Consider the following 14,673-nt stretch of genomic DNA (forward strand, 5'->3'; position numbering starts at 1 on the left):
GGAAGGTGTTTGTCTATGTAATAAAAATCAAATATTTGTTGCAACAAAAAATCATTTTAGTTTTGTTTATATTAATGGAATATTCCATAAACTTGCTCAAATAATTATTTTTACTGCCAGCTCCTAGTTGAGTTTATTTAAACAGTTCAAGAGCATGCTTTGATTTGCAATGTAAATTAGAATTATAAGGTAACACTTATTTACAAAGTAAAATATTAATACAGCTTATATTGGTTAAATAACTATCATTTGTTTTATGTAATCTTGGATTAACTACATCTTGCTCTTAATAACTATCTTTATAGAACAGAGCATGGTTGCTGATAAAATAGTAGTCTAGCCATGAAGGTGGAAAGGAGGTAAACAGAAGGGAAAATAAAAGGAAGAAGGCGAACAGAAGATTTTCCTGCTTGTTTGGCTTTGCACTGCCGGTGGTACAAAACTATGAATAAAAAAGCCCAATAATTTGCTATGTAATTAAGCCTAGGAAAGAACTTAAGAAAAAATATAGACTGGACTTTCCACTTTTAGCAATTCTTGCATTATTTTTTATTTATATAGGGCTTTTTTTTCCTTCCATGGGAACTTTAAAAATCAATAATCAAATAAAAATTATAATACAGTTTAAAAGAAGTGACAATAAAACAAGGTTAGAAGAACAATTTAAAACAATTTAAATTAAATAGTCAATAAAGTAGTAAACAAAACTCTAACAGAATTTTGTAAGAAATCATGCAAGTATAAGATGTTTTGAAAAGTTGCAAGTGTGCTGACAGCAATGTGGATCTCTTTATTTCTATGTTTAAACTCCTACATAAATTCATAGTAACTGAAAAAGAGAGCAAGTTCTCTTAACCACTTCATAGATTTAAAAATGTAATAGCTTCTTGTCTTTCCAGTTGTTTTTAAAAAATAATTTTCAGTGAAGTTCTGTACTTCACAAAAGAATTAGATCTTTCTGATACTGCTACTGAAACATAAAGTAATTTAAATAACTTTATTAAACAATGTTTAGATGAACTTCCTACTATATAGGTAGACAGACAAACAGATAGATGGTATTGTAAAATCAAAACCCAAGCTTTTGTCCTGCTAATTATACAGTTGCATACAAGACATGACAAAGATATGCAACTTGACAACATTGTATGTTTCAATAAACCTCTGTGGACAGACACTGACCCAACCCTTACAGGGAAGAAAGTTAAGCACAGCATATTTCTCCAAATTTGAATGTGTATTTACTATTGTAATTGTTTATTGATTAAAATAAGAAAATAGTGAATATAGAAAAGCACTTTTGAATATTAGAAGTGTCCTTTATTGCCAAGATTTTCTAATTAAAAGCACCATAGTTTCTTTTATGGAAATCAAATCACAATGGCAATAGCTGGTTTCTTTAGCTGCCCTAACTGTTACATTTCATGATAGTTGTTTGAGACAATTGATTTATCTATTAGTGTGGTTCAAATGCAGGTATACATCGGTCTTGTATTGAAACAAAATCTTAATATTTTGTTCAGAGTCAACGTGTTTAAGGGAAGTCAAGGGAGAGAGTCACCAGGACCAATTCTAACAATTAAAAATAAGATTGCTCCTCTTCTGGAGGAAATAAAGAGCTCCAGGAATTAATATCATGTTCTTTGGTAGTGACCTTATCAAATGCAGGGGTGGGATTCTACCAGTTTGGCCCGGTTCTATAGAACTGGTTGTTATCATTCCCGGGAGTTTGGAGAACTGGTAAATCGGGCCTCTGGCTGGCCCCGCCCCTCTCCACCTGCTTCTCTGCTGCCTGCCCATCGGTACTTATCACGCATGCGTGACATTGCATGCATGGCAACACTGCTGCCTACAGCCTGCTCTTGCACACCCATCATTGCTGCCTGCCTTCCACTGCGGCCCTGCCTTTGATCTCCCTGGGTGAGTGAGGCTCTGCAAGCCCTGGTCACCTTCCCCCCACTTACATTTTGCTGCCACCACTGGTCACCTTCCCCCACCATTTGCCTTTTGCTGCCGCCACCAGTCACCTTTCCCCCCACTTGCCTTCCACTGAGGAACACGTGGAGAGGCTCATATAGAATCCAGCCAGGTCTGCAGCTGCTTCTCTCACCTGCTACTGCATGCGGAAAGTTTCCAAGTCCCCCCTCCCATTAGAAACAGTTCCCAGGCAAGAAGAGAAGCAAGCCAGGTTGAATCCTGCTTCTCTCTGCTTGCCTGGGAGCTGTTTCCAATGGGGGGGATTCGGAAGCTTTCTGCTGTTTTGGGAAACTCTTGCTCTCCCAAAAACAGCAGCAGGTGATAGAAGCAGCCACTAACCTGGCTGGACCTATACGAGCCTCTCCACATGTTTCTTCCTGCTGCTGTTAATGGGAGACAAGAGTTTTCCAGCGCAGTGGAAACCTTCCAAGACCCCCCTCCCAATAGAAATGGCTCCCGGGAAAGTAAAGAAGCAAGCCGGGTTGAATCCTGCTCCTCTCTGCTTGCCTGGGAACCATTTCTGATGGGGGGTGGGGAATCAGAAGCTTTCTGCTGTTTTGGGAAACTCTTGCTCTCCCAAAAAGAGCAGCAGGAAAGAACACATGGAGAGGCTCGTGTCAGCAAGGTGCTCCTTGATCAAGTCTAGGAGAGCTGACAGTGACTGTGGGGAGCAGAGGCTGGAAGCCTCAATGCACCACGTGTGTGGCTGCATGGATGGCGGGGGGGGATGGACTGGTCCCAGAAGCCCCGATGCCACTGGAATCACCATTGCCGCCTCGCTGCTGCTGCATCCCCCACCCCCTGCAGGTATGGGACGGGTGACCGACCGCCTCAATTGCTACTCTCACTGACTGTTTTCCATGCCAAGAATGGAGGCGAGAGAGAGCAGCCCTCTGGTACAGAGAAAAGTTGTGCATCTCCCCATGTTCCTCTCACCGTGAGGAGCACTTTTAAACTTAGTATGCTTCACAAATGAGGAGGAGGGGATGAGGCTGCTCATGGAGAAAGGAATATGGGGAGAAGCACAACTTTTCTCCATGCTGAGCTGCTCTGGCCAATGACTCCAGACTATTTTGCCCAGCTAAGACTTGATCAGGGATCCCAAACTTGCTGGCTGGAGAATTCTGGGAGTTGAAGTCAACAAGTCTTATTAAAGTTGTCAAGTTTGGGGACCTTTGGACTAGATTATCAAGGAAGACAGTAACATGCAGCAGATGCCTAGCAAAATTTAGTAATACTGCAGATTGGCTGTTTACATTGAAATCAGGTGCAAGGAAGTGATGGTAGGAAAATTATTGGGCAGTTTAGTTTGGTATTTATTTCAGTAAGCTGATTTTAGAAAGCTAAACAGGATCAGACCTGGTAAGTACTTGGCTGGGAAGCCAACACAAAATAGGGTGTAGGGAGGAATGGGGTTGGGAAGGAAAGAAGGAAGATTGGACAAGATAACTTTTATTGTCCTTTTTTTACTGTGAGTACACTGGCACACATTAAAAGTATTTATATATGTGTGTGTGTGTATACACACACACACACACACATATATATATACAGACAGACACACACACACACACACACACACATATATACAGACACACACACACACACACACACACACACACCCATACTCATATATGACACACATATACACATGCTACACACACACATAAAATCATTGCCCATTTTGAATACATAGCGGAAAGCGGAAAGCGGAAAGGAAGAAAGAATATTGGATACATATACAGAAACGTGTGTGAAAAAAACTGCAAAGAAATAGGATTATAAAAAACAGCTTCCAATCTTAGCAGTTGTAGGTGAGAGAGAGAAAGAGAAATGAGAAACAGAGAGAAGGAGAAAGAGGAAGAGAAATGAGGAAGAACGAGAAAAGGATGAGAGAGAGAGATGAGAAAGAGAGAGAGAGAAAGAAAGAAAGACAGAGACAGAGATACCTGTTTAAAAGAAAATAGAAAATGGCTTTTTGAGTGTTTAAGGTTGCAGACCCCTGGGTTAGGAAAACACCATGGTCGTTATGTGAACTTGTGGTCATTAAGCAAACACTGGTTGTTAAACAAGTCCATTTTCCCCAATGGGCATTTTTAACCGGAAACTAGAAAGAATTGTTGGAAACTGGCAAAAACAAAGAAAACCTCAGTCACAAGACTGTGTGGAATGTTGTAACTGGTCATAAGTGTGTGTGTGTGTGTGTGTGTGTGTGTGTGTGTGTATGTATAGCTGTCAAACACCACAATCAGGTCAAGCAGCTCTGGGGAAGTCAGTCGTAAATTAGAACACTTGCTAAGCAACTGACCATTAAGCGAGGACCACTTATATTTGGTTTGCACGTCACATGGCCCCCAACTACACCAACCCTAGTCACATGGCCACCTAGCTATGCCCACCCCGGTCACATGACCACCTAGCCATGCCCAGTCAGCAAGCCATGACCACCCAGTCACATGACCACCAAGCCACACCCACAAATTAGGCCACACCTACAGAACCAGAAATGTTAAGAAATTTGAATCCCACCCCTGCTAAAATGGAATATTTTCCAGTACAATTCCTGAGTTTTCTTTAACAACATTTATTGAGCTGAGATGGGATGGATTTACATGAACACAAGAAAATGATTTTTTTTTCATTTAGAATTAATTCATTATGTTAATTCAAGTATGTTACATTTCTCATCCTCTTTCCTCACCATAATCCAATGTTTAGATAGTTCTTTTTCCTAATAACAAATATACTTGAAGCTACCTCTTATACAATAAGCTCCTGGGAATCAACTATTACAGAAACATTCCTGTCTTGCGTTGAGTTCCTCCAAACTAACATGCTTAATTTTTTATTTTTAATCTTTCTACCAGTAGATTTTGTTCATATCATAGTTCAAAATATTTGAGGTAGTGACAATTTACAGTAGGTGATTTATTTTTAAACCATTGGGGTCAAACCAGTCTTGAACAAAGTTTCTCTAAAATATCACATATTTCTACTATGTTATATGAATAACCATTGTAGGATGTATATCCAAATTGCACTCTTTCCACTTGTTTATTTGTTCTCAAAGCCAAACTTTGTTATTGCTGCTGCCTTCCTGCTATTTTGATTTTCATAAAGCAGAACCTACATTTTCCAATAATTAAGTAGCTATACATTTGAAGAACAGTTACTCTTAAATTTTTAAATTTTAAAATATGTCATTCACAAGGTTATGTATTCTTTAAAATCTTTTTACAAACAAAAATATTGCAACTAATTTACTTTTCTTATATTGAGTCATGTTTAGTAGATTTATTCCTTAAAATCCTAAATGTTTTGGTTTGCTTTTTCTTTGTATTGTATGCATCATTTATTTAAAATGAAAATAAACTTGGAGAATGGTGAACAAGAGCACTTAAAATTTTAAAACATTCTCTATGCTTAGTGATATTTGGTGATGCTTATCCCAGACCATAAAGATGTTAACTTCAGCTCAGTACCTACCTGCATCTTATAAGCAATAGAAAGATGCAATAAAATTTCTTCAAGTGTCACCAGTCCATTTAATGGAGATGCACTATGAAGATAGACAACATGTAATAATAAAATAATATTTGTTATTATTACAGATCAGTCCAGATCATAGGTTCTGTGGTGACATATAAAAATATAGATATAAAACATAGAAGAATAAAAAGTATGTTTATTTATATTATAAAATTATTAAAAATATACTTATTTCACCTTACATATTTACCTTAAGGAAGTGAAGGATTACCTATACAATGTACAATTTCTGAGGAGAAATCCCTTTCAGTTTCATAACTTCTTTATAAAATGCCCTCTTATGGAAATTCACTTAATGTCAATGGTAATATCATTAGGCAAGCATTCTTGCATGTTAAATGATCTAATTTTAACCTCATTTTTATTTGCTCTGCTGAATTTTTAGTACCCTCTCGGTTGTCCTTTGTTTTATCATTTTTATTGTACATTGCTTTTATAATTTTACTAAATGGAAGGCCTAAAAGAAATAGATATTAAGATGGGGATCCAGATGTTCAATCTAAATGGTTCCACATTAGAAATGTCCCTGTATAAGGAATGTCTTGTTGTAAAAAAGTGATAATTGAAATTTAGTCAATACTAAGAACCTTCAATTTTTTTCTTCAAGGCTAGAGACTTTTTTATTTATTTTATGAACTCCATTCCTGCTTTTGAAAAACTATCATTACAATAAATGTTTCTTATATATTGTTCTAAATATGATTTCAAGCTGAACGCCTGAAAGTTTCCTCTTCGAAAACATGTGAAGTATAAAAAGGAATATGAGAGAACTACTCAATACTAGCCAACACATTTTTCTGATGATTTCAGTAAATAATGACTTTACAAAAATCAAGCAATGAAAATAAGGCGGGAAGTTGCAATGATATAATTTTCTTACTGATTCTAAATTCAAATAACATTTTTGGGAAATTAATAATTGAGCTACTATTTAGAACAATATGTGTTTTAGCATCACTGGAATTGCTACTAAGAATTGCTGATAAATCTGGAGAAGTTTAGTGAAGTTCAGTATAGAAATCTGCATGTGGCTTATATCAATAAAAAAAGAATTGTCTGGAATCTCGTTCAATATAATTTTTCCAATATTTTTTTAGACTTTCAAAAATGTTACAATTCCATAACCAAACGCCATTTCCTAAAGGATCTGCAGTGTTGTAAACAAGGGGAAATTGTGGATTTCTGTGTTATCAGAGGAAGAAAATGCAGACATCTATCACATAATCTGTTCTTAGGAGTGGTAAAATTAAAAGCATTTTAATGCACATAAATGCATAATCTATACAAAATCATTACCAGCAGATTTATAGACTGTATCCAAATTGCTCTCTTTCTCATTACATAAAATTTTAGAACAATCGGATCTTTGGCAACCATGTTTACAGGTTGAACATAATGCAAATAATGTTGAAATGCTTGGCAAATTTCTCCCAGTGAACTCTACAACTTATTTTATAGTATTTGGGTTAACATCTGCATAAACGTAATGCCCAATTGCTGACAAATGATAAGTAGTAATTGTCCAAGCAAAACTTCTGAATTTCACATCATAGAAAATATAAACAGCTTTCAAGAGAATATTCAAGAAGAAAAAGTTAAGCAATATTTACAGAAAGCGAATTTACCACAGATACCTAAAGATATTGAAACAATGTTAGAAGGGAACATAACGATGATGGAATTAAGAGAAGCCTTAAAAAAACAGAATGTTGGAAAAGCACCAGGTCCAGATGGTTTGCTAGCAGAATTTTACAAGACTTTTCGGGAAATATTAAATTTTCACCTGTTAGAAGTTATGAATAAAGTTATGCTAAAGAAAAGAATTCAGACTATAAAATCTTTGCTTCAATCTTGGCAGAAAAACTGAAAAGATACTTAAATAATTTTATCCATATTGACCAAAATGGATTCCTGCCAAAGAGACAAATCAAAGACAATGTGAGAATTATTCTGGACACTTTGGAATATTAAGAGGCTCATCCTGAAAAGCAAATGGCCTTGATGTTTTTACATGCACAAAAAGCCTTTAACAATGTGAGTTGGCAATTCATTTTACTTCAATTGATACAAATGGGCTTTGGTAAAAAAATTATTCAAGCCATTGAAACGATATACCATGAACAAACTGCAAAGGTTATGGTAAATGGAGAATTAACAGAATCTATAGATATAAGAAAAGGGACAAGGCAAGGTAGTCCACTGTCGCCTCTGCTGTTTGTGTTAACACTGGAAAGTATTGAATAGGAATATTAGAAAAGAAAAAGAAATAAAAGGAATGAAATCAAAAAGGAAGAGTATAAATTGCAAGCTTTTGCAGATGACCTGGTATTCATATTAGATGATCCATTGGAAACAGCACTTAAATTAATAGAAAAAAATAGAAGAATATGGAAAAGTAGCAGGTTTGAAAATAAATAAAGATAAAACAAAGATATTAACAAAGAATATGTTAGCAAGATGAAAGAAAGAGTTGGAAGAAGTTTTAGAAATACAGGTCACAAACAAGTATTTAGGGATATATATTACACCAAGATGTAGCACACTGAAGGAGAATAACTATTTTAAACTCAAACAGCAGATTGTGACAGATCTGATAAAATGGGGAAAACTACAACTATCATTGATTGGGAGAATATCTACAATTAAGATGAATGTATTGCCTAGAATTTTATATTTATTCCAGACAATTCCAATCCGATTAGGGAAATATATTTTTGAAGACTTAAATAGAATTGTGTTGAAATATATTTGGGCAGGGTAAAAAAGTAAGAATAAAACTAAAACTGTTACAAGATGTAAGAGTAAGAGGAGGGTTTGCCTTGCCCAATTGGGAGCTATATTACCAGGCAACAAGTCTGATGTGGGTAAAGGAATGGATAACATTAAGGAACAGTAGACTATTGACCTTAGAAGGGCATGACTTGCTGTTGGGATGGCATGCTTTCCTCTGGTACAAGGGAACTAAAACACAGGGGTGTTTTAGAAGACATTATATTCGAGAGGCATTGTTTTTGAATTGGGAGAAGATAAAAAGACAATACTACTTAAAAATTCCATTATGGATAATTACCATTGAAGCTTTTTCTCATCCAGTGATATATAAAAAGGAACAAACAGTTAGATATGGTGAGATATTGAATGAAAAGGGTGAACTTAAATCTATGCAAGCGTTGGAAGAACAAGGTGTAAGAATGAACTGCTTTTCATATTTGCAAATACAATCTAGATTTGATAAAGATTTTAAAACAAGGTATTTATGATAAGTTGACTGATTTGGACAAAATTTTGATGGGTACTGATGAAAAGGTAATTTAAAAACTTTATTGACATGTATTAGAATTTAAATTAGAGGAGGAACAAGTTAAAGAAACAATGATTGCTTGGGGAAAAATTTTGGATATGGGATTGATTTAGAAAAATGGCAAAACTTGTGGTCTCAAAATTATAAAATGACAATGTCAACTGCATATAAAGAAAATTTGTATAAGATGTTTTACAGGTGGCATCTACCCCCGATGAGACTTGCGAGAATGTTTAAGAATAAATTGGATAAATGTTGGAAATGTCATCAGATACCTGGTTCATATTACCATATGTGGTGGTCATGCTTGGATGCAAAAAAATATTGGACTAAAATCCACACGTGGTTGGAAAAAAATGATAAAACAACATATAAACTTTAAACCAGAGATCTTTTTATTGGGAATTATACCGGAAACATACAATAAAGAGCTGAAATATTTGATTGTAAATGTTTTAACAGCGGCTAGAATTGTATTTGCTAAGAATTGGAAAAATGATAAAATACCTATGCAGGAGGAAGTTATTAAGAAAATTATGGACTGTGCTGAAATGAGTAAATTGACATTTGAAATTAGAGAACAAGAAGATAAACAATTTTATGTGATATGGGATTTGTTTTATCAATGGTTGGATAAAAAGACATGGTAATATAACAGAATAGATAATTTTGTTACAGAAGTTTAATAGTTTGATATAAAATATAATGTAGACATATATAACCATTGGATGAAAGTACAATATAAATTTTAAAATAAAATTTGGGATGTCTTGTATAAAATGATGGAATAAATAATTTAGCCATGGATGATTAATAACTGATAAATATATAAGCATATGTTAGTTTGACAATGTGAAATTTATATAAACTGTGAGTAACGACTATGAAAGGATAGCACAAAAGATTCGTAACCAACTGACACACTGTATGTATATAAAATGGAAGATGGTTTTATGTTTTTATGTATTGTTTGTATATGTTTGTCTTAAGAAATAAAAAACTTTTTTTAAAAAAAGAAAATATAAACAGCTATGCACTCAATGACACTTCTCCATATCCACCGGGCTATGAGAAATCCTTCACTTCATAAGCATTTGGGAAAGTGATTTCTGACACATAAACTTTTGGCAGCAATTTTCAAGAGGGTCATCCAACATGACTGATATACTAGTTAGTGTGATGCTGGCATAGCACATTTAACAGCTGCTGAACTCTGAATATGACACAGTAGGATCCTAATTGCAGCACCGCAAGTGAGGAAAAAGGATATGCTTGTGATGCTTGACACATCCTTTATCACAATGACAAAGTAAGTGACATTGCAGTTGGTTACATCAGGCCATGGTACATTACTATTACATGGATATCTTTTAGATATAGATATTAGCCCTCATCAATATAAGTGCAGATGAAAAAAAAATCAAAAAGATAATAAAGATTATATGAGACTACTTTCTCCCTCCATGACTTAATAATATACTTAACTAGGACAGACCTGTTTTCAAAATACTCCTAAATAAATTTAGTTAGTATAGAAAGTTTTAGATTACAGAATGGAACCTGGAGTAGATATGAATATTCTGACATACATGAAGTTTCAAATTTATCATGATATGCATCAATTTGCTGACTTCCTAAATTTAATTAGCAAAAAACAACTTGGAAGCCTACAACCGTTTTTCAATTACATTTGAAAAAAAAATACTTATTTAAAACTAAGGTATACAAATTCTTACTCAAAATTCAATTGAACTTCAGAAATGTCAGAAATTACCGGTATGAACTATGGTTATGACAAAAAAACTGGGAAAAAGAAGAGGCTGTTACAATACTTTTATTTTGGCCATTCATTAAATATATCATGTTGTGCCACATTAAAAATTTTGTAAGTTAATTTTATATCAAAAGTTATCCTATTATATGATCCACTGAATACAGCATACATGAAGCATCATGTTCTTCTTTTATGTAAAACTACATGCTTTGTAATTATATCTGTCCAGTTATATTTAGCATATTTTATATGCTTCTGTAGCATTTTCTTTGAAATAGAATCCATCCGCTTTTTCTAATCTTACAAATCTGCAAGCAGTAATTAAACATTCTCTTTTACAAGCTATAGTGTGTAACACAATAGTCAGTGCAACCATTAATTGAACTAGCCAGAACACTTACAGTTTTGTTTTATTAAAAGCATCTGGAGAACAAGAGTGAATTAAGGAAATTCATATTTGCTTTTCGAAATAGACCTTATCTGACACATCATGATAATATCAACATAATACACATAATTATAGGTGGGTGGGTAGGTGTCTATATTAAAGAGGGTACCACTGAGGAGAAGGTGTGGAGGAGGGGAAATAGTGAAGCATCATCCTGTTGCAAACCTATTTTTATTTATATAGATGAGGTCTTGAGTATGTATGAAAGGTGCAAAGATTGCATTGCAATGGCACAATATTGCTATTGTCATTTTAATGAAAGCTTTGAAACCTATAAATCTATATTAACAATCTGTTCTGTAACTAAGAATCTATCTGATTTTAAAGGAAAGGAAAAATTAGTACCTTATTAAAATATGGTAAAAACCCCAGATCTTTTCATCTCCTTTCAATAGTGCAGAGATAATTAGCTTCTCACTAGTCTGAGCTACTGTGTAACTTTCTCAAAAAAGGGGTCATATTAGCTTTTCATCACATTAACTTCTATAAGCAAGAGGGCTATAGAGAGACAGATGAAAGAGAGATGACTTCCGCTGATGTGTATTATCTGAGTGTCTTCTGTTCATTTGGAATTTCACCAAAAGCCATGATTTAAATTCTATTTTGTTCACATTTTTATGTCACTAAAATGGCCCATATGATAAAGGCTGATGATTGTACCAGGAACAAAATAATGTGATTGCTACTTGTTAGGATTGTTTTATTAATAAATAGCCGAGCCATCAGAGGTGGTATTCAGCAGATTCTGACCAGTTCTGGAGAACCGGTAGCAGAAGTTTGGAGTAGTTTGGAGAACCAGCAAATACCACCTCTGATTGGTCCCACCCCATCTATTCTCTGGCTCCCGAGTTCCAGCTAATCTGCTGGAAGCTGATCAGATTGGAGCCTGAAAGCAGGTTAGTGGGGTGGGAATGGAGATTTTACAGTATCCTTCCTCCAGGAGTGGGGACGGAATGGAGATTTTGCAGTATCCTTCCATATGACAGAAAAAATGGGAAATTTTCATAGTATTGGCGTTTGCGTTTATATTTTCCCTTATTATTTTAAAGATATTTTGGACTTATTCTCTCTTTGACTGATCTTTGAGATGGCTGTAAGGCACAATCATGTCTTATATTACACCTTGTGAACTTCACAGCAGACTACTGAGAGTTCAATCAATAAACAGTAGTAAAATTAAAATCTTGTTGTCACAAGCCTCAAGATGCAATTGAATATTTTTTAAAAAGCAAAACCAAAAATATGTTGTTTATTGTTTGACTGCCTTATTTTCCACTTTAAACACCAAAGGTTTATCTCAGGTGAATCTAAAATTGAAAAGCTTTTGTGGTATAATGATTGATCTTACATTTTTATTTATGTGCATATAAAAGGATCTCCCAAACCAATAAGAAAATATTTAATATTTATCTATTTTCCAGAACACTTTGAGATTTTATTTCTGATAAAGCATAGAATTTCATATCCACTTAAAGGAGGTTCCATTTATCTCTCAACATCTTTGTAGATATGCGTTCCAATATTTTAGGGGCCAATTTAAAGAAGAGGAGGTCAACTAAAGCACCAGAAGACAAAAAGCAATGATTGGAAAAAGGAACAACCTAGAAGTAAGGAAAAGTTTCCTGTCAGTGAGAACAATTAACCAATGCAACAGATTGCTTTCAGAAGTTGTGAGTGCTCCATCACTGGAGCATTTTAAGAAGAGATTGGACAGCCATTTGTCCAGAATGAAATAGGGTCTCCTGCTTATGCAGGAGTTAGACTAGAAGACCTCCAACACAATGGTGGGATTCAAAAATTTTTACTACTGGTTCTGTGGGCATGGCTTGGTGGGCGTGACAGAGGAAGGATACTGTAAAATCTCCAGTCAGAAGTGGTAGTTGCTGGTTCTCCAAATTACTCAAATTTCCACTACCGGTTCTACAGAACTGATCAGAACCTGCTGAATACCACCTCTGCTCCAACGTGCCTACCGTCCCTGTCCTATTGTTTATTTTTATTTTTATTTTTTCTTATATGTATCCATGTATTCATAACTATGTTTTTACTTATACCTATTATCTTGTAGGCAATTGACAAAAATAAATAAAAAAATAAAAACTTCAATTCTGTTATTGTTATTCTGTTTTTAGTGACTTATAAATAACCAACAGGATTAGGGAAATTTTGATTTGTGAACAGAGGTAATGTCAACTAAAAAGATACTCCTTTGGTCTTTTTAGCTGCCACCAGAGAGCAGGAAGTACATCAGAAAAGACTCTTCTCCTAGGCCCCAACAGATGGCTTTGCAAATGGAACCCAGAACATACCTTTTCTGTTGCATCTAACAGGATGGACATTCAATTCTTGGAAGCGATGGCCCAATAAATAACCTGGCCTCAAACCATGTACAGCTTTAAAGGTAACCACTAGCACCTTGAATTGTACCTGGAAGCATAGTGGTAGTTTATGCAACTCAAATACTCTCTAAGGGCAGTTCCATGTAGAGTGCATTAGAATGGCTAGATCAGTGGTAGTCAACCTGGTCCCTACCACCCACTCGTGGGCATTCCAGCTTTTACTACTAACAGAGATACAAAAGTGGGTGGTAGGTATAAAAAGGTTGACTACCCCAGGCTAGAACCTTACATAGATGTTGCTAGTATGAACGAAGTCTCATAAAAAATTAAAAGGACTACCCCAGACCTCTTATTCCACTTTTATTTATTTTTGACTAATACTACATTTCTATGTCCAATATTTGTATTTGGAAGATAATTTAGGTTATTCCTGTAACAGAGATTTCTCTGCTATTACTTCTCTTATGATATAGGCATGATTTATGGTACTGCAAAATTAGAGATTAAGCAAAGAATTCTCAACAAGGATTTTCAAACTAATCAGAACTTTATAAAATCATTTCATGATAGCAATAAGTCAGTCATATATTTAATTCAGGTCACTGCCAAAAAATGACAGCAGCTCATGATTAGTTTGCTTTAATGTGTTCCATTTAGCAGTTTTCTAAGGAAGGTATATGAAATTATCATTTTCAGAGACCTATGACCATATGGCAGAGGCAACTGAAAAACTGTTATTCATTTATGAGGAAGCAAAGATACCAGAGGTGACATAACTTTGTAAATATCAGTTAGGATTCAACTCTGAAATAAAAAAAAGAACAATATTTTGGGAGGAGAGAAAAGGTGGGGGATGAAGATAGACACCTACTCCTCATACAATGAGTATATTTATCCTTTGATGCATACCAATTTCTTGATAATTATATCCTATATTTTACTATGTTATACTATTGTAATATTACACAGAAATATGTCCTAAATATGTATTTTACTTTTTAAAAAATAAAAACAAACAAGGCTGGTTTTATACATTTTATGATTATTTCTTCTATTCAATATTATAGAATTAATTTTGAGATACTAAAAATTGCACTTATCAGCTATTAGTAATGCTACTTGTAGTTTGTTCATATGTTTCACTATTATGTTGCAACAATCATTTTAAAAACATTTTCATTTTTTATATTTTTAAATTGATTGCAACTTAAAGCTACACACATTATGCATATATTGAAAAAAGCACAATAATATATCCTAAAAATGCCTAGAAATACATTATATT

The sequence above is a fragment of the Notechis scutatus genome, chromosome 5 (genome assembly GCF_049901735.1).
Source record: "Notechis scutatus isolate UNSWTSFEM ecotype Mainland chromosome 5, rNotScu1.2, whole genome shotgun sequence".
In the NCBI taxonomy this organism is placed as follows: domain Eukaryota; kingdom Metazoa; phylum Chordata; class Lepidosauria; order Squamata; family Elapidae; genus Notechis; species Notechis scutatus.